Raw genomic sequence first — 20,435 nt, 5'->3', positions numbered from 1 at the left:
GCGACTTTAACTGTCAGAAGATAAATGTAAACGTTTCCGATAGAAATGCGTCCATTGTGACGATTTGCTGTTACGTCATTTCGAAAACAAATGTATTAAACATAAGATTTTCACGGTTTTTTCTACACATTACCACTTCTGGATTTTTCTTGTGTAATGTGGCTGCCAGAGCTCGGATCGTGCCAAATCTTAAGGTCCTAGGTCTACTACAAGGCAGCAAAAGCGGCCAAAAATTGAGTTTTCAAAAACTAAAACTTGACTTGCTGTGCTCCTTACTTGTCGACTTAAACAACTTAGATGCTTAAATTACGTACAGATTGGTGCACCCGCAAGGCTCATCACGCAACTTTAACTGCCAGAAGATAAATGCAAACGTTTTCGATAGAAATGTGTCCATTGTGACGATTTGCAGTTACGTCATTTCAAAAACAAATGTATTAAACGTAAGATTTTCTGCGGTTGTTTCTACACATTACCACTTCTGGCTTTTTCTTGTGTAATGTGGCTGCCAGAGCTCGGTTCGTGCCTAAACTTAAGGTCCTAGGTCAAATACAAGGCAGCAAAAGCGGCAAAATTGAGTTTTGAAAAACTAAAACTTGACTTGCTGTGCTCCTTACTTGTCGACTCCAACAACTTAGATTCTTAAATTACGTACAGGGTGGTGCACCCGCAAGGCTCATCACGCGACTTTACTGCCAGAAGATAAATGTAAACGTTTCCGAGAGAAATGTGTCCATTGTGACGATTTGCAGTTACGTCATTTCGAAAACAAATGTATTAAACGTAAGATTTTCTGCGGTTTTTTCTACACATTACCACTTCTGGCTTTTTCTTGTGTAATGTGGCTGCCACACCTCAGTTCGTGCCAAATCTTAAGGTCCTAGGTAAACTACAAAGCAGCAAAAGCGGCCAAATATTGAGTTTTCAAAAAATAAAACTTGACTTGCTGTGCTCCTTACTTGTCGACTGCAACAACTTAGATGCTTACATTTCGTACAGGGTGGTGCACCCGCAAGGCTCATCACGCGACTTTAACTGCCAGAAGCTAAATGTAAACGTTTCCGATAGAAATGCGTCCATTGTGACGATTTGCAGTTACGTCATTCAAAAACAAATGTATTAAACGTAGGATTTTCTGCGGTTTTTTCTACACATTACCACTTCTTGTTTTTTCATATGTAATGTGGCTGCCAGAGATCGGTTCGTGCCAAATCTTAAGGTCCTAGGTCAACTACAAGGCAGCAAAAGCGGCCAAAAATTGAGTTTTCAAAAACTAAAACTTGACTTGCTGTGCTCCTTACTTGTCGACTGCAACAACTTAGATCCTTAAATTACGTACAGAGTGGTGCACCCGCAAGGCTCATCACGCCAATTTAACTGCCAGAATATAAATGTAAACGTTTCCGATAGAAATGCGTCCATTGTGACGATTTGCAGTTACGTCATTTCGAAAACAAATGTATTAAACGTAAGATTTTCTGCGGTTTTTTTCTACACATTACCACTTCTGGCTTTTTCTTGCGTAATGTGGCTGCCAGAGCTCGGTTCGTGCCAAATCTTAAGGTCCTAGGTCAACTACAAGGCATCAAAAGTGGCCAAAAATTCAGTTTTCAAAAACTAAAACTTAACTTCCTGTGCGCCTTACTTGTCGACTGCAACTACTTAGATGCTTAAATTACGTACAGGGTGGTGCACCCGCAAGGCTCATCACGCGACTTTAGCTGCCAGAAGATAAATGTAAACGTTTCCGATTGAAATGCGTCAATTGTGACGATTTGCAGTTACGTCATTTCGAAAACAAATGTATTAAACGTAAGATTTTCTGCGGTTTTTTCTACACATTACCACTTCTGGCTTTTTCTTGTGTAATGTGGCTGCCACAGCTCGGTTCGTGCCAAATCTTAAGGTCCTAGGTCAACTACAACGCAGCAAAAGCGGCCTAATATTCAGTTTTCAAACCTAAAACTTGACTTGCTGTGCTCCTTACTTGTCGACTGCAACAAATTAGATGCTTAAATTACGTACAGGTTGGTGCACCCGCAAGGCTCATCACGCGACTTTAACTGTCAGAAGATAAATGTAAACGTTTCCGATAGAAATGCGTCCATTGTGACGATTTGCTGTTACGTCATTTCGAAAACAAATGTATTAAACATAATATTTTCACGGTTTTTTCTACACATTACCACTTCTGGATTTTTCTTGTGTAATGTGGCTGCCAGAGCTCGGATCGTGCCAAATCTTAAGGTCCTAGGTCAACTACAAGGCAGCAAAAGCGGCCAAAAATTGAGTTTTCAAAAACTAAAACTTGACTTGCTGTGCTCCTTACTTGTCGACTTAAACAACTTAGATGCTTAAATTACGTACAGATTGGTGCACCCGCAAGGCTCATCACGCAACTTTAACTGCCAGAAGATAAATGCAAACGTTTTCGATAGAAATGTGTCCATTGTGACGATTTGCAGTTACGTCATTTCAAAAACAAATGTATTAAACGTAAGATTTTCTGCGGTTGTTTCTACACATTACCACTTCTGGCTTTTTCTTGTGTAATGTGGCTGCCAGAGCTCGGTTCGTGCCTAAACTTAAGGTCCTAGGTCAAATACAAGGCAGCAAAAGCGGCAAAATTGAGTTTTGAAAAACTAAAACTTGACTTGCTGTGCTCCTTACTTGTCGACTCCAACAACTTAGATTCTTAAATTACGTACAGGGTGGTGCACCCGCAAGGCTCATCACGCGACTTTACTGCCAGAAGATAAATGTAAACGTTTCCGAGAGAAATGTGTCCATTGTGACGATTTGCAGTTACGTCATTTCGAAAACAAATGTATTAAACGTAAGATTTTCTGCGGTTTTTTCTACACATTACCACTTCTGGCTTTTTCTTGTGTAATGTGGCTGCCACACCTCAGTTCGTGCCAAATCTTAAGGTCCTAGGTAAACTACAAAGCAGCAAAAGCGGCCAAATATTGAGTTTTCAAAAAATAAAACTTGACTTGCTGTGCTCCTTACTTGTCGACTGCAACAACTTAGATGCTTACATTTCGTACAGGGTGGTGCACCCGCAAGGCTCATCACGCGACTTTAACTGCCAGAAGGTAAATGTAAACGTTTCCGATAGAAATGCGTCCATTGTGACGATTTGCAGTTACGTCATTTCAAAAACAAATGTATTAAACGTAGGATTTTCTGCGGTTTTTTCTACACATTACCACTTCTTGTTTTTTCATATGTAATGTGGCTGCCAGAGATCGGTTCGTGCCAAATCTTAAGGTCCTAGGTCAACTACAAGGCAGCAAAAGCGGCCAAAAATTGAGTTTTCAAAAACTAAAACTTGACTTGCTGTGCTCCTTACTAGTCGACTGCAACAACTTAGATGTTTAAATTACGTACAGATTGGTGCACCCGCAAGGCTCATCACGCGACTTTAACTGCCAGAAGATAAATGTATACGTTTCCTATAGAAATGCGTCCATTGTGACGTTTTGCAGTTACGTCATTTCGAAAACAAATGTATTAAACGTAAGATTTTCTGCGGATTTTTCAACACATTACCACTTCTGTCTTTTTCTTGTGTAATGTGGCTGACAGAGCTCGGTTCGTGCCAAATCTTAAGGTCCTTGGTCAACTACAAGGCAGCAAATGCGGCCAAAAATTGTGTTTTCAAAAACTAAAACGTGACTTGCTGTGCTCCTTACTTGTCGACTGCAACAACTTAGATGCTTAAATTACGTACAGGGTGGTGAACCCGCAAGGCTCATCACGCGACAATAACTGCCAGAATATATATGTAAACGTTTCCGATAGAAATGCGTCCATTGTGACGATTTGCAGTTACGTCATTTCGAAAACAAATGTATTAAACGTAAGATTTTCTGCGGATTTTTCAACACATTACCACTTCTGTCTTTTTCTTGTGTAATGTGGCTGACAGAGCTCGGTTCGTGCCAAATCTTAAGGTCCTTGGTCAACTACAAGGAAGCAAATGCGGCCAAAAATTGAGTTTTCAAAAACTAAAACGTGACTTGCTGTGCTCCTTACTTGTCGACTGCAACAACCTTGATGCTTAAATTACTTACAGTGTGGTGCACCCGCAAGGCTCATCACGCGACTTTAATTGCCAGAAGATAAATGAAAACGTTTCCGATAGAAATGCGTCCGTTATGACGATTTGCAGTTACATCATTTCGAAAACAAATGTATTAAACGTAAGATTTTCTGCGGAATTTTCTACACATTACCACTTCTGGCTTTTTCTTACGTAATGTGGCTGCCAGAGCTCGGTTCGTGCCAAATCTTAAGGTCCTAGGTCAACTTCAAGGCAGCAAAAGCGCCCAAAAATTGAGTTTTCAAAAACTAAAACTTGACTTGCTGTGCTCCTTACTTGTCGACTGCAACAACTTAGATGTTTAAATTACGTACAGATTGGTGCACCCGCAAGGCTCATCACGCGACTTTAACTGCCAGAAGATAAATGTAAACGTTTCCGATAGAAATGAGTCCATTGTGACGATTTGCAGTTACGTCATTTCAAAAACAAATGTATTAAACGCAAGATTTTCTGCGGTTTTTTCTACACATTACCACTTCTGGCTTTTTCTTGTGTAATGTGGCTGCCAGAGCTCGGTTCGTGCCAAATCTTAAGGTCCTAGATCAACTACAAGGCAGCAAAAGCGGCCAAAAATTGAGTTTTCAAAAACTAAAACTTGACTTGCTGTGCTCCTTACTTGTCGACTGCAACAACTTAGATGCTTCAATGACGTACAGAGTGGTGCACCCGCAAGGCTCATCACGCGAATTTAACTGCCAGAATATAAATGTAATCGTTTCTGATAGAAATGGGTCCATTGTGACGATTTGCAGTTACGTCATTTCGAAAACAAATGTATTAAACGTAAGATTTTCTGCGGTTTTTTCTACACATTACCACTTCTGGCTTCTTCTTGTGTAATGTGGCTGCCAGAGCTCGGTTCGTGCCAAATCTTAAGGTCCTAGGTCAACTACAAGGCAGCAAAAGCGGCCAAAAATTCAGTTTTCAAAAGCTAAAACTTGACTTCCTGTGCGCCTTACTTGTCGACTGCAACAACTTACATAGTTAAATTACGTACAGGGTGGTGCACCCGCAAGGATCATCACGCGCCTTTAACTGCCAGAAAGTAAATGTAAACGTTTCCGATAGAAATGCATCAATAGTGACGATCTGCAGTTACGTCATTTCGAAAACAAATGTATTAAACGTAAGATTTTCACTGTTTTTTCTACACATTACCACTCCTGGATTTTTCTTGTGTAATGTGGCTGCCACAGCTCGGTTCGTGCCAAATCTTAGGGTCATAGGTCAACTACAAGGCATCAAAAGCTGTAAGAAATTGAGTTTTCAAAAACTAAAACTTGACTTGCTGTGCTCCTTCTTTGTCGACTTAAACAACTTAGATGCTTAAATTACGTACAGGGTGGTGCACCCGAAAGGTTCATCACGCAACTTTAACTGCCAGAAGATAAATGTAAACGTTATCGATAGAAATCTGTCCATTGTGACGATTTGCAGTTACGTCATTTCAAAAACAAATGTATTAAACGAAAGGTTTTCTGCGGTTTTTTCTACACATTACCACTTCTGGCATTTTCCTATGTAATGTGGCTGCCAGATATCGGTTCGTGCTTAATCTTAAGGTCCTAGGTCAACTTCAAGGCAGCAAAAGCGGCCAAAAATTGAGTTTTCAAAAACTAAATCTTGACTTGCTGTGCTCCTTACTTGTAGACTGCAACAACTTAGATGCTTAAATTACATACAGGGTGGTGAACCCGCAAGGCTCATCACGCGACAATAACTGCCAGAATATATATGTAAACGTTTCCGGTAGAAATGCGTCCATTGTGAAGATTTGCAGTTACGTCATTTCGAAAACAAATGTATTAAACGTAAGATTTTCTGCGGATTTTTCAACACATTACCACTTCTGGCTTTTTCTTGTGTAATGTGGCTGCCAGAGCTCGGTTCGTGCCAAATCTTAAGGTCCTTGGTCAACTACAAGGCAGCAAATGCGGCCAAAAATTGAGTTTTCAAAAACTAAAACGTGACTTGCTGTGCTCCTTACTTGTCGACTGCAATAACCCTGATGCTTAAATTACTTACAGGGTGGTGCACCCGCAAGGCTCATCACGCGACTTTAACTGCCAGAAGATAAATGTAAACGTTTCCGATAGAAATGCGTCCATTATGACGATTTGCAGTTACGTCATTTCGAAAACAAATATATTAAACGTAAGATTTTCTGCGGATTTTTCTACACATTACCACTTCTGGCTTTTTCTTACGTAATGTGGCTGCCAGAGCTCGGTTCGTGCCAAATCTTAAGGTCCTAGGTCAACTTCAAGGCAGCAAAAGCGCCCAAAAATTGAGTTTTCAAAAACTAAAACTTGACTTGCTGTGCTCCTTACTTCTCGACTGCAACAACTTAGATGTTTAAATTACGTACAGATTGGTGCACCCGCAAGGCTCATCACGCGACTTTAACTGCCAGAAGATAAATGTAAACGTTTCCGATAGAAATGCGTCCATTGTGACGATTTGCAGTTACGTCATTTCGAAAACAAATGTATTAAACGTAAGATTTTCACGGTTTTTTCTACACATTACCACTCCTGGATTTTTCTTGTGTAATGTGGCTGCCACAGCTCGGTTCGTGCCAAATCTTAGGGTCCTAGGTCAACTACAAAGCATCAAAAGCGGCCAAAAATTGAGTTTCCAAAAACTAAAACTTGACTTGCTGTGCTCCTTACTTGTCGACTTAAACAACTTAGATGCTCAAATTGCGTACAGGGTGGTGCACCCGAAAGGCTCATCACGCAACTTTAACTGCCAGAAGATAAATGTAAACGTTTTCGATAGAAATGCGTCCATTGTGACGATTTGCAGTTACGTCATTTCGAAAACAAATGTATTAAACGTAAGATTTTCTGCGGTTTTTTCTACACATTACCACTTCTGCCTTTTTCTTGTGTAATGTGGCTGCCAGAGCTCGGTTCGTGCCAAATCTTACGGTCCTAGGTCAACTACAAGGAAGCAAAAGCGGCCAAAAATTGAGTTTTCAAAAACTAAAACTTGACTTGCTGTGCTCCTTACTTGTCGACTGCAACAACTTAGATATTTAAATTACGTACAGGGTGGTACACCCGCAAGGCTCATCACGCGACTTTAAGTGCCAGAAGATAAATGAAAACGTTTCCGATAGAAATGCGTCCATTGTGACGATATGCAGTTACGTCATTTCGAAAACAAATGTATTAAACGTAAGATTTTCTGCGGTTTTTTCTACACATTACTACTTCTGGCTTTTTCTTGTGTAATGTGGCTGCCACAGCTCGGTTCGTGCCAAATCGTATGGTCCTAGGTCAACTACAAGGCAGCAAAAGCGGCCAAAAATTGAGTTTTCAAAAACTAAAACTTGACTTGCTGTGCTCCTTACTTGTCGACTGCAACAACTTAGGTGCTTAAATTACGTACAGGGTAGTGCACCCGCAAGGCTCATCACGCGACTTTAAGTGCCAGAAGATAAATGAAAACGTTTCCGATAGAAATGCGTCCATTGTGACGATATGCAGTTACGTCATTCCGAAAACAAATGTATTAAACGTAAGATTTTCTGCGGTTTTTTCTACACATTACCACTTCTGGCTTTTTCTTATGTAATGTGGCTGCCAGAGCTCGGTTCGTGCCAAATCTTATGGTCCTAGGTCAACTTCAAGGCAGCAAAAGAGGCCAAAAATTGTGTTTTAAAAAACTAAAACTTGACTTGCTGTGCTCCTTACATGTCGACTGCAACAACTTAGATGCTTAAATTATATACAGGGTGGTGCACCCGCAAGGCTCATCACGCGACTTTAACTGCCAGAAGATAAATGTAATCGTTTCCGATAGAATTGCGTCCATTGTGACGATTTGCAGTTACGTCATTTCGAAGACAAATGTATTAATCGTAAGATTTTCTGCAGTTTTTTCTACACATTACCACTTCTGGCTTTTTCTTGCGTAATGTGGCTGCCAGAGCTCGGTTCGTGCCAAATCTTAAGGTCCTAGGTCACTACAAGGCAGCAAAAGCGGCCAAAAATTGAGTTTTCAAAAACTAAAACTTGACTTGCTGTGCTCCTTACTTGTCGACTGCAATTTTTAGATGCTTATATTACGTACAGGGTGGTGCACCCGCAAGGCTCACCACGCGACTTTAACTGCCAGAAGATAAACGTAATCGTTTCCGATAGAATTGCGTCCATTGTGACGATTTGCAGTTACGTCATTTCGAAAACAAATGTATTAATCGTACGATTTTCTGCGGTTTTTTCTACACATTACCACTTCTGGCTTTTTCTTGCGTAATGTGGCTGCCAGAGCTCGGTTCGTGCCAAATCTTAAGGTCCTAGGTCACTACAAGGCAGCAAAAGCGGCCAAAAATTGAGTTTTCAAAAACTAAAAATTGACTTGCAGTTCTCCTTACTTGTCGACTGCAACAACTTAGAAGCTTAAATTACGTACAGAGTGGTGCACCCGCAAGGCTCATCACGCGAATTTAACTGCGAGAATATAAATGTAAACGTTTCCGATAGAAATGCGTCCATTGTGACGATTTGCAGTTACGTCATTTCGAAAACAAATGTATTAAACGTAAGATTTTCTGCAGTTTTTTCTACACATTACCACTTCTGGCTTTTTCTTGTGTAATGTGGCTGCCATAGCCCGGTTCGTGCCAAATCTTAAGGTCCTAGGTCAACTACAACGCAGCAAAAGCGGCCAAAAATTGAGTTTCCAAAAACTAAAACTTGACTTGCTGTGCTCCTTACTTGTCGACTTAAACAACTTAGATGCTCAAATTGCGTACAGGGTGGTGCACCCGAAAGGCTCATCACGCAACTTTAACTGCCAGAAGATAAATGTAAACGTTTTCGATAGAAATGCGTCCATTGTGACGATTTGCAGTTACGTCATTTCGAAAACAAATGTATTAAACGTAAGATTTTCTGCGGTTTTTTCTACACATTACCACTTCTGCCTTTTTCTTGTGTAATGTGGCTGCCAGAGCTCGGTTCGTGCCAAATCTTACGGTCCTAGGTCAACTACAAGGAAGCAAAAGCGGCCAAAAATTGAGTTTTCAAAAACTAAAACTTGACTTGCTGTGCTCCTTACTTGTCGACTGCAACAACTTAGATGCTTCAATGGCGTACAGAGTGGTGCACCCGCAAGGCTCATCACGCGACTTTAACTGCCAGAAGATAAATGTAATCGTTTCCGATAGAAATGCGTCCATTGTGACGATTTGCAGTTACGTCATTTCGAAAACAAATATATTAAACGTAAGATTTTCTGCGGATTTTTCTACACATTACCACTTCTGGCTTTTTCTTGCGTAATGTGGCTGCCAGAGCTCGGTTCGTGCCAAATCTTAAGGTCCTAGGTCACTACAAGGCAGCAAAAGCGGCCAAAAATTGAGTTTTCAAAAACTAAAAATTGACTTGCAGTTCTCCTTACTTGTCGACTGCAACAACTTAGAAGCTTAAATTACGTACAGAGTGGTGCACCCGCAAGGCTCATCACGCGAATTTAACTGCGAGAATATAAATGTAAACGTTTCCGATAGAAATGCGTCCATTGTGACGATTTGCAGTTACGTCATTTCGAAAACAAATGTATTAAACGTAAGATTTTCTGCAGTTTTTTCTACACATTACCACTTCTGGCTTTTTCTTGTGTAATGTGGCTGCCATAGCCCGGTTCGTGCCAAATCTTAAGGTCCTAGGTCAACTACAACGCAGCAAAAGCGGCCAAAAATTGAGTTTCCAAAAACTAAAACTTGACTTGCTGTGCTCCTTACTTGTCGACTTAAACAACTTAGATGCTCAAATTGCGTACAGGGTGGTGCACCCGAAAGGCTCATCACGCAACTTTAACTGCCAGAAAATAAATGTAAACGTTTTCGATAGAAATGCGTCCATTGTGACGATTTGCAGTTACGTCATTTCGAAAACAAATGTATTAAACGTAAGATTTTCTGCGGTTTTTTCTACACATTACCACTTCTGCCTTTTTCTTGTGTAATGTGGCTGCCAGAGCTCGGTTCGTGCCAAATCTTAAGGTCCTAGGTCAACCACATAGCAGCAAAAGCGGCCAAAAATTGAGTTTTCAAAAACTAAAACTTGACTTGCTGTGCTCCTTACTTGTCGACTGCAACAACTTAGATGCTTCAATGGCGTACAGAGTGGTGCACCCGCAAGGCTCATCACGCGAATTTAACTGCCAGAATATAAATGTAATCGTTTCCGATAGAAATGCGTCCATTGTGACGATTTGCAGTTACGTCATTTCGAAAACAAATGTATTAAACGTAAGATTTTCACGGTTTTTTCTACACATTACCACTCCTGGATTTTTCTTGTGTAATGTGGCTGCCACAGCTCGGTTCGTGCCAAATCTTAGGGTCCTAGGTCAACTACAAAGCATCAAAAGCGGCCAAAAATTGAGTTTCCAAAAACTAAAACTTGACTTGCTGTGCTCCTTACTTGTCGACTTAAACAACTTAGATGCTCAAATTGCGTACAGGGTGGTGCACCCGAAAGGCTCATCACGCAACTTTAACTGCCAGAAGATAAATGTAAACGTTTTCGATAGAAATGCGTCCATTGTGACGATTTGCAGTTACGTCATTTCGAAAACAAATGTATTAAACGTAAGATTTTCTGCGGTTTTTTCTACACATTACCACTTCTGCCTTTTTCTTGTGTAATGTGGCTGCCAGAGCTCGGTTCGTGCCAAATCTTACGGTCCTAGGTCAACTACAAGGAAGCAAAAGCGGCCAAAAATTGAGTTTTCAAAAACTAAAACTTGACTTGCTGTGCTCCTTACTTGTCGACTGCAACAACTTAGATATTTAAATTACGTACAGGGTGGTACACCCGCAAGGCTCATCACGCGGCTTTAAGTGCCAGAAGATAAATGAAAACGTTTCCGATAGAAATGCGTCCATTGTGACGATATGCAGTTACGTCATTTCGAAAACAAATGTATTAAACGTAAGATTTTCTGCGGTTTTTTCTACACATTACTACTTCTGGCTTTTTCTTGTGTAATGTGGCTGCCACAGCTCGGTTCGTGCCAAATCGTATGGTCCTAGGTCAACTACAAGGCAGCAAAAGCGGCCAAAAATTGAGTTTTCAAAAACTAAAACTTGACTTGCTGTGCTCCTTACTTGTCGACTGCAACAACTTAGGTGCTTAAATTACGTACAGGGTAGTGCACCCGCAAGGCTCATCACGCGACTTTAAGTGCCAGAAGATAAATGAAAACGTTTCCGATAGAAATGCGTCCATTGTGACGATATGCAGTTACGTCATTTCGAAAACAAATGTATTAAACGTAAGATTTTCTGCGGTTTTTTCTACACATTACCACTTCTGGCTTTTTCTTATGTAATGTGGCTGCCAGAGCTCGGTTCGTGCCAAATCTTATGGTCCTAGGTCAACTTCAAGGCAGCAAAAGAGGCCAAAAATTGTGTTTTAAAAAACTAAAACTTGAATTGCTGTGCTCCTTACATGTCGACTGCAACAACTTAGATGCTTAAATTATATACAGGGTGGTGCACCCGCAAGGCTCATCACGCGACTTTAACTGCCAGAAGATAAATGTAATCGTTTCCGATAGAATTGCGTCCATTGTGACGATTTGCAGTTACGTCATTTCGAAGCCAAATGTATTAATCGTAAGATTTTCTGCAGTTTTTTCTACACATTACCACTTCTGGCTTTTTCTTGCGTAATGTGGCTGCCAGAGCTCGGTTCGTGCCAAATCTTAAGGTCCTAGGTCACTACAAGGCAGCAAAAGCGGCCAAAAATTGAGTTTTCAAAAACTAAAACTTGACTTGCTGTGCTCCTTACTTGTCGACTGCAATTTTTAGATGCTTATATTACGTACAGGGTGGTGCACCCGCAAGGCTCACCACGCGACTTTAACTGCCAGAAGATAAATGTAATCGTTTCCGATAGAATTGCGTCCATTGTGACGATTTGCAGTTACGTCATTTCGAAAACAAATGTATTAATCGTACGATTTTCTGCGGTTTTTTCATCACATTACCACTTCTGGCTTTTTCTTGCGTAATGTGGCTGCCAGAGCTCGGTTCGTGCCAAATCTTAAGGTCCTAGGTCACTACAAGGCAGCAAAAGCGGCCAAAAATTGAGTTTTCAAAAACTAAAAATTGACTTGCAGTTCTCCTTACTTGTCGACTGCAACAACTTAGAAGCTTAATTTACGTACAGAGTGGTGCACCCGCAAGGCTCATCACGCGAATTTAACTGCGAGAATATAAATGTAAACGTTTCCGATAGAAATGCGTCCATTGTGACGATTTGCAGTTACGTCATTTCGAAAACAAATGTATTAAACGTAAGATTTTCTGCAGTTTTTTCTACACATTACCACTTCTGGCTTTTTCTTGTGTAATGTGGCTGCCATAGCCCGGTTCGTGCCAAATCTTAAGGTCCTAGGTCAACTACAACGCAGCAAAAGCGGCCAAAATTTGAGTTTTCAAAAACTAAAACTTGACTTGCTGTGCTCCTTACTTGTCGACTGCAACAACTTAGATGCTTCAATGACGTAAAGAGTGGTCCACCCGCAAGGCTCATCACGCGACTTTAACAGCCAGAAGATAAATGTAAACATTTCCGATAGAAATGCGTCCATTGAGACGATTTGCAGTTACGTCATTTCGAAAAAAAATGTATTAAACGTAATATTTTCTGCGGTTTTTTCTACACTTTACCACTTCTGGCTTTTTCTTGTGTAATGTGGCTGCCAGAGCTCGGTTCGTGCCAAATCTTAAGGTCCTAGGTCAACTACAAGGCAGCAAAAGCGGCCAAAAATTCAGTTTTCAGAAACTGAAACTTGACTTGCTGTGCGCCTTACTTGTCGACTGAAACAACTTAGATGCTTAAATTACGTACAGGGTGGTGCACCCGCAAGCCTCTGAACGCGACTTTAACTGCCAGAAGATAAATGTAAACGTTTCCGATAGAAATGCGTCAATTGTGACGATTTACAGTTACGTCATTTCGAAAACAAATGTATTAAACGTAAGATTTTCTGCGGTTTTTTCTACACATTACCACTTCTGGCTTTTTCTTGTGTAATGTGGCTGCCAGAGCTCGGTTCGTTTCAAATCTTAAGGTCCTAGGTCAACTACAAGGCAGCAAAAGCGGCCAAAAATTGAGTTTTCAAAAACTAAAACTTGACTTGCTGTGCTCCTTACTTGTCGACTGCAACAACTTATATTCTTAAATTACGTACAGAGGGGTGCACCCGCAAGGCTCATCACGCGACATTAACTGCCAGAAGATAAATGTAAACGTTTTCGATAGAAATGCCTCCATTGTGACGATTTGCAGTTACGTCATTTCAAAAACTAATGTATTACACGTAAGATTTTCTGCGGTTTTTTCTACACATTACCATTTCTGGCTTTTTCTTGTGTAATGTGGCTGCCAGAGCTCGGTTCGTACCAAATCTTAAGGTCCTAGGTCAACTACAACGCAGCAAAAGCGGCCAAAAATTGAGTTTTCAAATACTAAAACTTGACTTGCTGTGCTCCTTACTTGTCGACTGGAACAACTTCGATGCTTAAATTATATACAGGGTTTTGCACCCGCAAGGCTCATCACGCGACTTTAACTGCCAGAAGATAAATGTAAACGTTTCCGATAGAATTGCGTCCATTGTGACGATTTGCAGTTACGTCATTTCAAAAACAAATGTATTAAACGTAAGATTTTCTGCGGTTTTTTCTACAAATTATCACTTCTGGCTTTTTCTTCTGTAATGTGGCTGCCAGAGCTCGGTTCGTGCCAAATCTTAAGGTCCTAGGTCAACTACAAGGCAGCAAAAGCAGCCAAAAATTCAGTTTTCAGAAACTAAAACTTGACTTGCTGTGCGCCTTACTTGTCGACTGAAACAACTTAGATGCTTAAATTACGTACAGGGTGGTGCACCCGCAAGCCTCTGAACGCGACTTTAACTGCCAGAAGATAAATGTAAACGTTTCCGATAGAAATGCGTCAATTGTGACGATTTACAGTTACGTCATTTCGAAAACAAATGTATTAAACGTAAGATTTTCTGCGGTTTTTTCTACACATTACCACTTCTGGCTTTTTCTTGTGTAATGTGGCTGCCAGAGCTCGGTTCGTGCCAAATCTTAAGGTCCTAGGTCAACTACAACGCAGCAAAAGCGGCCAAAAATTGAGTTTTCAAAAACTAAAACTTGACTTGCTGTGCTCCTTACTTGTCGACTGCAACAACTTAGATGCCTAAATTGCGTACAGGGTGGTGCACCCGCAAGGCTCATCACGCGACTTTAACTGCCAGAATATAAATGTAAACGTTTCCGAAATAAATGCGTCAAATGTGACGATTTGCAGTTTTGTCATTTCGAAAACAAATGTATTAAACGTAAGATTTTCTGCGGTTTTTTCTACACATTACCACTTCTGGTTTTCTCATATGTAATGTGGCTGCCAGAGCTCGGTTCGTGCCAAATCTTAAGGTCCTAGGTCAACTACAAGGCAGCAAAAGCGGCCAAAAATTGAGTTTTCAAAAACTAAAACTTGACTTGCTGTGCTCCTTACTTGTCGACTGCAACAACTTAGATGCTTAAATTACGTACATAGTGGTGCGCCCGCAAGGTTCATCACGCGACTTTAACTGCCAGAAGATAAATGTAAACGTTTCCGGTAGAAATGCGTCCATTGTGACGATTGCAGTTACGTCATTTCGAAAACAAATGTATTAAACGTAAGATTTTCTGCGGTTTTTTCTACACACTACCACTTCTGGCTTTTTCTTGTGTAATGTGGCTGCCAGAGCTCGGTTCGTTTCAAATCTTAAGGTCCTATGTCAACTACAAGGCAGCAAAAGCGGCCAAAAATTTAGTTTTCAAAAACTAAAACTTGACATGCTGTGCTCCTTACATGTCGACTGCAACAACCTAGATTCTTACATTACGAACAGAAGGGTGCACCCGCCAGACTCATCACGCGACATTAACTGCCAGAAGATAAATGTAAACGTTTCCGATAGAAATGCCTCCATTGTGACGATTTGCAGTTACGTCATTTCAAAAACTAATGTATTAAACGTAAGATTTTCTGCGGTTTTTTCTACACATTACCATTTCTGGCTTTTTCTTGTGTAATGTGGCTGCCAGAGCTCGGTTCGTGCCAAATCTTAAGGTCCTAGGTCAACTACAACGCAGCAAAAGCGGCCAAAAATTGAGTTTTCAAAAACTAAAACTTGACTTGCTGTGCTCCTTACTTGTCGACTGGAACAACTTCGATGCTTAAATTATATACAGGGTGGTGCACCCGCAAGGCTCATCACGCGACTTCAACTGCCAGAAGATAAATGTAAACGTTTCCGATAGAATTGCGTCCATTGTGACGATTTGCAGTTACGTCATTTCGAAAACAAATGTATTAAACGTAAGATTTTCTGCGGTTTTTTCTACACATTACCACTTCTGGCTTTTTCGTGTGTAATGTGGCTGCCAGAGCTCGGTTCGTGCCAAATCTTAAGGTCCTAGGTCAACTACAAGGCAGCAAAGTCGGCCAAAAATTCAGTTTTCAAAAACTAAATCTTGACTTGCTGTGCGCCTTACTTGTCGACTGCAACAACTTAGATGCTTAAATTACGTACAGGGTGGTGCACCCGCAAGGCTCATCACGCGACTTTAACTGCCAGAAGATAAATGTAAATGTTTCCGAAAGAAATGCGTCACTTGTGACGATTTGCAGTTACGTCATTCCGAAAACAAATGTATTAAACGTAAGATTTTCTGCGGTTTTTTCTACACTTTACCACTTCTGGCTTTTTCTTGTGTAATGTGGCTTGCCACATCTCGGTTCGTGCCAAATCTTAAGGACCTAGGTCAACTACAAGGCAGCAAAAGCGGCCAAAAATTGAGTTTTCAAAAACTAAAACTTGACTTGCTGTGCTCCTTACTTGTCGACTGCAACAACTTAGATGCTTAAATTACGTACAGGGTGGTGCACCCGCAAGTCTCATCACGCGACTTTAACTGCCAGAAGAAAAATGTAAACGTTTCCGATAGAAATGCGTCCATTGTGACGATTTGCAGTTACGTCTTTTCGAAAACAAATGTATTAAACGTAAGATTTTCTGCGGTTTTTTCTACACATTACCACTTCTGGCTTTTTCTTGTGTAATGTGGCTGCCAGAGCTCGGTTCGTGCCAAATCTTATGGTCCTAGGTCACTACAAGGCAGCAAAAGCGGCCAAAAATTGAGTTTTCAAAAACTAAAACTTGACTTGCACTTCTCCATACTTGTCGACTGCAATTTTTAGATGCTTATATTACGTACAGGGTGGTGCACCCGCAAGGCTCATCACGCGACTTTAACTGCCAGAAGATAAATGTAAACGTTTCCGATAGAAATGCGTCAATTGTGACGATTTACAGTTACGTCATTTCGAAAACAAATGTATTAAACGTAAGATTTTCTGCTGTTTTTTCTACACATTACCACTTCTGGCTTTTTCTTGTGTAATGTGGCTGCCAGAGCTCGGTTCGTGCCAAATCTTAAGGTCCTAGGTCTACTACAACGCAGCAAAAGCGGCCAAAAATTGAGTTTTCAAAAACTAAAACTTGACTTGCTGTGCTCCTTACTTGTCGACTGCAACAACTTAGATGCCTAAATTGCGTACAGGGTGGTGCACCCGCAAGGCTCATCACGCGACTTTAACTGTCAGAATATAAATGTAAACGTTTCCGATAGAAATGCGTCAAATGTGACGATTTGCAGTTTTGTCATTTCGAAAACAAATGTATTAAACGTAAGATTTTCTGCGGTTTATTCTACACATTACCACTTCTTGTTTTCTCATATGTACTGTGGCTGCCAGAGCTCGGTTCGTGCCAAATCTTAAGGTCCTAGGTCAACTACAAGGCAGCAAAAGCGGCCAAAAATTGAGTTTTCAAAAACTAAAACTTGACTTGCTGTGCTCCTTACTTGTCGACTGGAACAACTTCGATGCTTAAATTATATACAGGGTGGTGCACCCGCAAGGCTCATCACGCGACTTCAACTGCCAGAAGATAAATGTAAACGTTTCCGATAGAATTGCGTCCATTGTGACGATTTGCAGTTACGTCATTTCGAAAACAAATGTATTAAACGTAAGATTTTCTGCGGTTTTTTCTACACATTACCACTTCTGGCTTTTTCTTGTGTAATGTGGCTGCCAGAGCTCGGTTCGTGCCAAATCTTAAGGTCCTAGGTCAACTACAAGGCAGCAAAGGCGGCCAAAAATTCAGTTTTCAAAAACTAAATCTTGACTTTCAGTGCGCCTTACTTGTCGACTGCAACAACTTAGATGCTTAAATTACGTACAGGGTGGTGCACCCGCAAGGCTCATCACCAGACTTTAACTGCCAGAAGATAAATGTAAATGTTTCTGAAAGAAATGCGTCACTTGAGGCGATTTGCAGTTACGTCATTTCGAAAACAAATGTATTAAACGTAAGATTTTCTGCGGTTTTTTCTACACATTACCACTTCTGGCTTTTTCTTGTGTAATGTGGCTGCCAGAGCTCGGTTCGTGCCAAATCTTAAGGTCCTAGGTCAACTACAACGCAGCAAAATCGGCCAAAATTTGAGTTTCAAAAACTAAAACTAGACTTGCTGTGCTCCTTACTTGTCGACTGCAACAACTTAGATGCTTCAATGACGTAAAGAGTGGTCCACCCGCAAGGCTCATCACGCGACTTTAACAGCCAGAGGATAAATGTAAACATTTCCGATAGAAATGCGTCCATTGAGACGATTTGCAGTTACATCATTTCGAAAAAAAATGTATTAAACGTAAGATTTTCTGCGGTTTTTTCTACACTTTACCACTTCTGGCTTTTTCTTGTGTAATGTGGCTGCCAGAGCTCGGTTCGTTTCAAATCTTAAGGTCCTAGGTAAACTACAAGGCAGCAAAAGCGGCCAAAAATTGAGTTTTCAAAAACTAAAACTTGACTTGCTGTGCTCCTTACTTGTCGACTGCAACAACTTATATTCTTAAATTACGTACAGAGGGGTGCACCCGCAAGGCTCATCACGCGACATTAACTGCCAGAAGATAAATGTAAACGTTTTCGATAGAAATGCCTCCATTGTGACGATTTGCAGTTACGTCATTTCAAAAACTAATGTATTAACCGTAAGATTTTCTGCGGTTTTTTCTACACATTACCACTTCTGGCTTTTTCTTGTGTAATGTGGCTGCCAGAGCTCGGTTCGTGCCAAATCTTAAGGTCCTAGGTCACTACAAGGCAGCAAAAGCGGCCAAAAATTGAGTTTTCAAAAACTAAAACTTGACTTGCTGTGCTCCTTACTTGTCGACTGCAATTTTTAGATGCTTATATTACGTACAGGGTGGTGCACCCGCAAGGCTCATCACGCGACTTTAACTGCCAGAAGATAAATGTAAACGTTTCCGATAGAAATGCGTCCATTGTGACGATTTGCAGTTACGTCATTTCGAAAACAAATGTATTAAACGTAAGATTTTCTGCGGTTTTTTCTACACATTACCATTTCTGGCTTTTTCTTGTGTAATGTGGCTGCCAGAGCTCGGTTCGTGCCAAATCTTAAGGTCCTATGTCAACTACAACGCAGCAAAAGCGGCCAAAAATTGAGTTTTCAAATACTAAAACTTGACTTGCTGTGCTCTTTACTTGTCGACTGGAACAACTTCGATGCTTAAATTATATACAGGGTGGTGCACCCGCAAGGCTCATCACGCGACTTTAACTGCCAGAAGATAAATGTAAACGTTTCCGATAGAATTGTGTCCATTGTGACGATTTGCAGTTACGTCATTTCGAAAACAAATGTATTAAACGTAAGATTTTTTGCGGTTTTTTCTAAACATTATCACTTCTGGCTTTTTCTTGTGTAATGTGGCTGCCAGAGCTCGGTTCGTGCCGAATCTTAAGGTCTTAGGTCAACTACAAGGCAGCAAAAGCGGCCAAAAATTCACATTTCAGAAACTAAAACTTGACTTGCTGTGCGCCTTACTTGTCGACTGAAACAACTTAGATGCTTAAATTACGTACAGGGTGGTGCACCCGCAAGCCTCTGAACGCGACTTTAACTGCCAGAAGATAAATGTAAACGTTTCCGATAGAAATGCGTCAATTGTGACGATTTACATTTACGTCATTTCGAAAACAAATGTATTAAACGTAAGATTTTCTGCGGTTTTTTCTACACATTACCACTTCTGGCTTTTTCTTGTGTAATGTGGCTGCCAGAGCTCGGTTCGTGCCAAATCTTAAGGTCGTAGGTCAACTACAACGCAGCAAAAGCGGCCAAAAATTGAGTTTTCAAAAACTAAAACTTGACTTGCTGTGCTCCTTACTTGTCGACTGCAACAACTTAGATGCCTAAATTGCGTACAGGGTGGTGCACCCGCAAGGCTCATCACGCGACTTTAACTGCCAGAATATAAATGTAAACGTTTCCGATAGAAATGCGTCAAATGTGACGATTTGCAGTTTTGTCATTTCGAAAACAAATGTATTAAACGTAAGATTTTCTGCGGTTTTTTCTACACATTACCACTTCTGGTTTTCTCATATGTAATGTGGCTGCCAGAGCTCGGTTCGTGCCAAATCTTAAGGTCCTAGGTCAACTACAAGGCAGCAAAAGCGGCCAAAAATTGAGTTTTCAAAAACTAAACTTGACTTGATGTGCTCCTTACTTGTCGACTGCAACAACTTAGATGCTTAAATTACGTACAGAGTGGTGTGCCCGCAAGGTTCATCACGCGACTTTAACTGCCAGAAGATAAATGTAAACGTTTCCGATAGAAATGCGTCCATTGTGACGATTGCAGTTACGTCATTTCGAAAACAAATGTATTAAACGTAAGATTTTCTGCGGCTTTTTCTACACACTACCACTTCTGGCTTTTTCTTGTGTAATGTGGCTGCCAGAGCTCGGTTCGTTTCAAATCTTAAGGTCCTAGGTCAACTATAAGGCAGCAAAAGCGGCCAAAAATTGAGTTTTCAAAAACTAAAACTTGACTTGCTGTGCTCCTTACTTGTCGACTGCAACAACTTAGATTCTTAAATTACGAACAGAAGGGTGCACCCGCAAGACTCATCACGCGACTTTAACTGCCAGAAGATAAATGTAAACGTTTCCGATAGAAATGCCTCCATTGTGACGATTTGCAGTTACGTCATTTCAAAAACTAATGTATTAAACGTAAGATTTTCTGCGGTTTTTTCTACACATTACCATTTCTGGCTTTTTCTTGTGTAATGTGGCTGCCAGAGCTCGGTTCGTGCCAAATCTTAAGGTCCTAGGTCAACTACAACGCAACAAAAG

Source organism: Schistocerca cancellata, chromosome 11, assembly GCF_023864275.1.
Source record: "Schistocerca cancellata isolate TAMUIC-IGC-003103 chromosome 11, iqSchCanc2.1, whole genome shotgun sequence".
Classification (NCBI taxonomy): domain Eukaryota; kingdom Metazoa; phylum Arthropoda; class Insecta; order Orthoptera; family Acrididae; genus Schistocerca; species Schistocerca cancellata.
Note: the sequence above shows the minus strand (reverse complement) of the source record.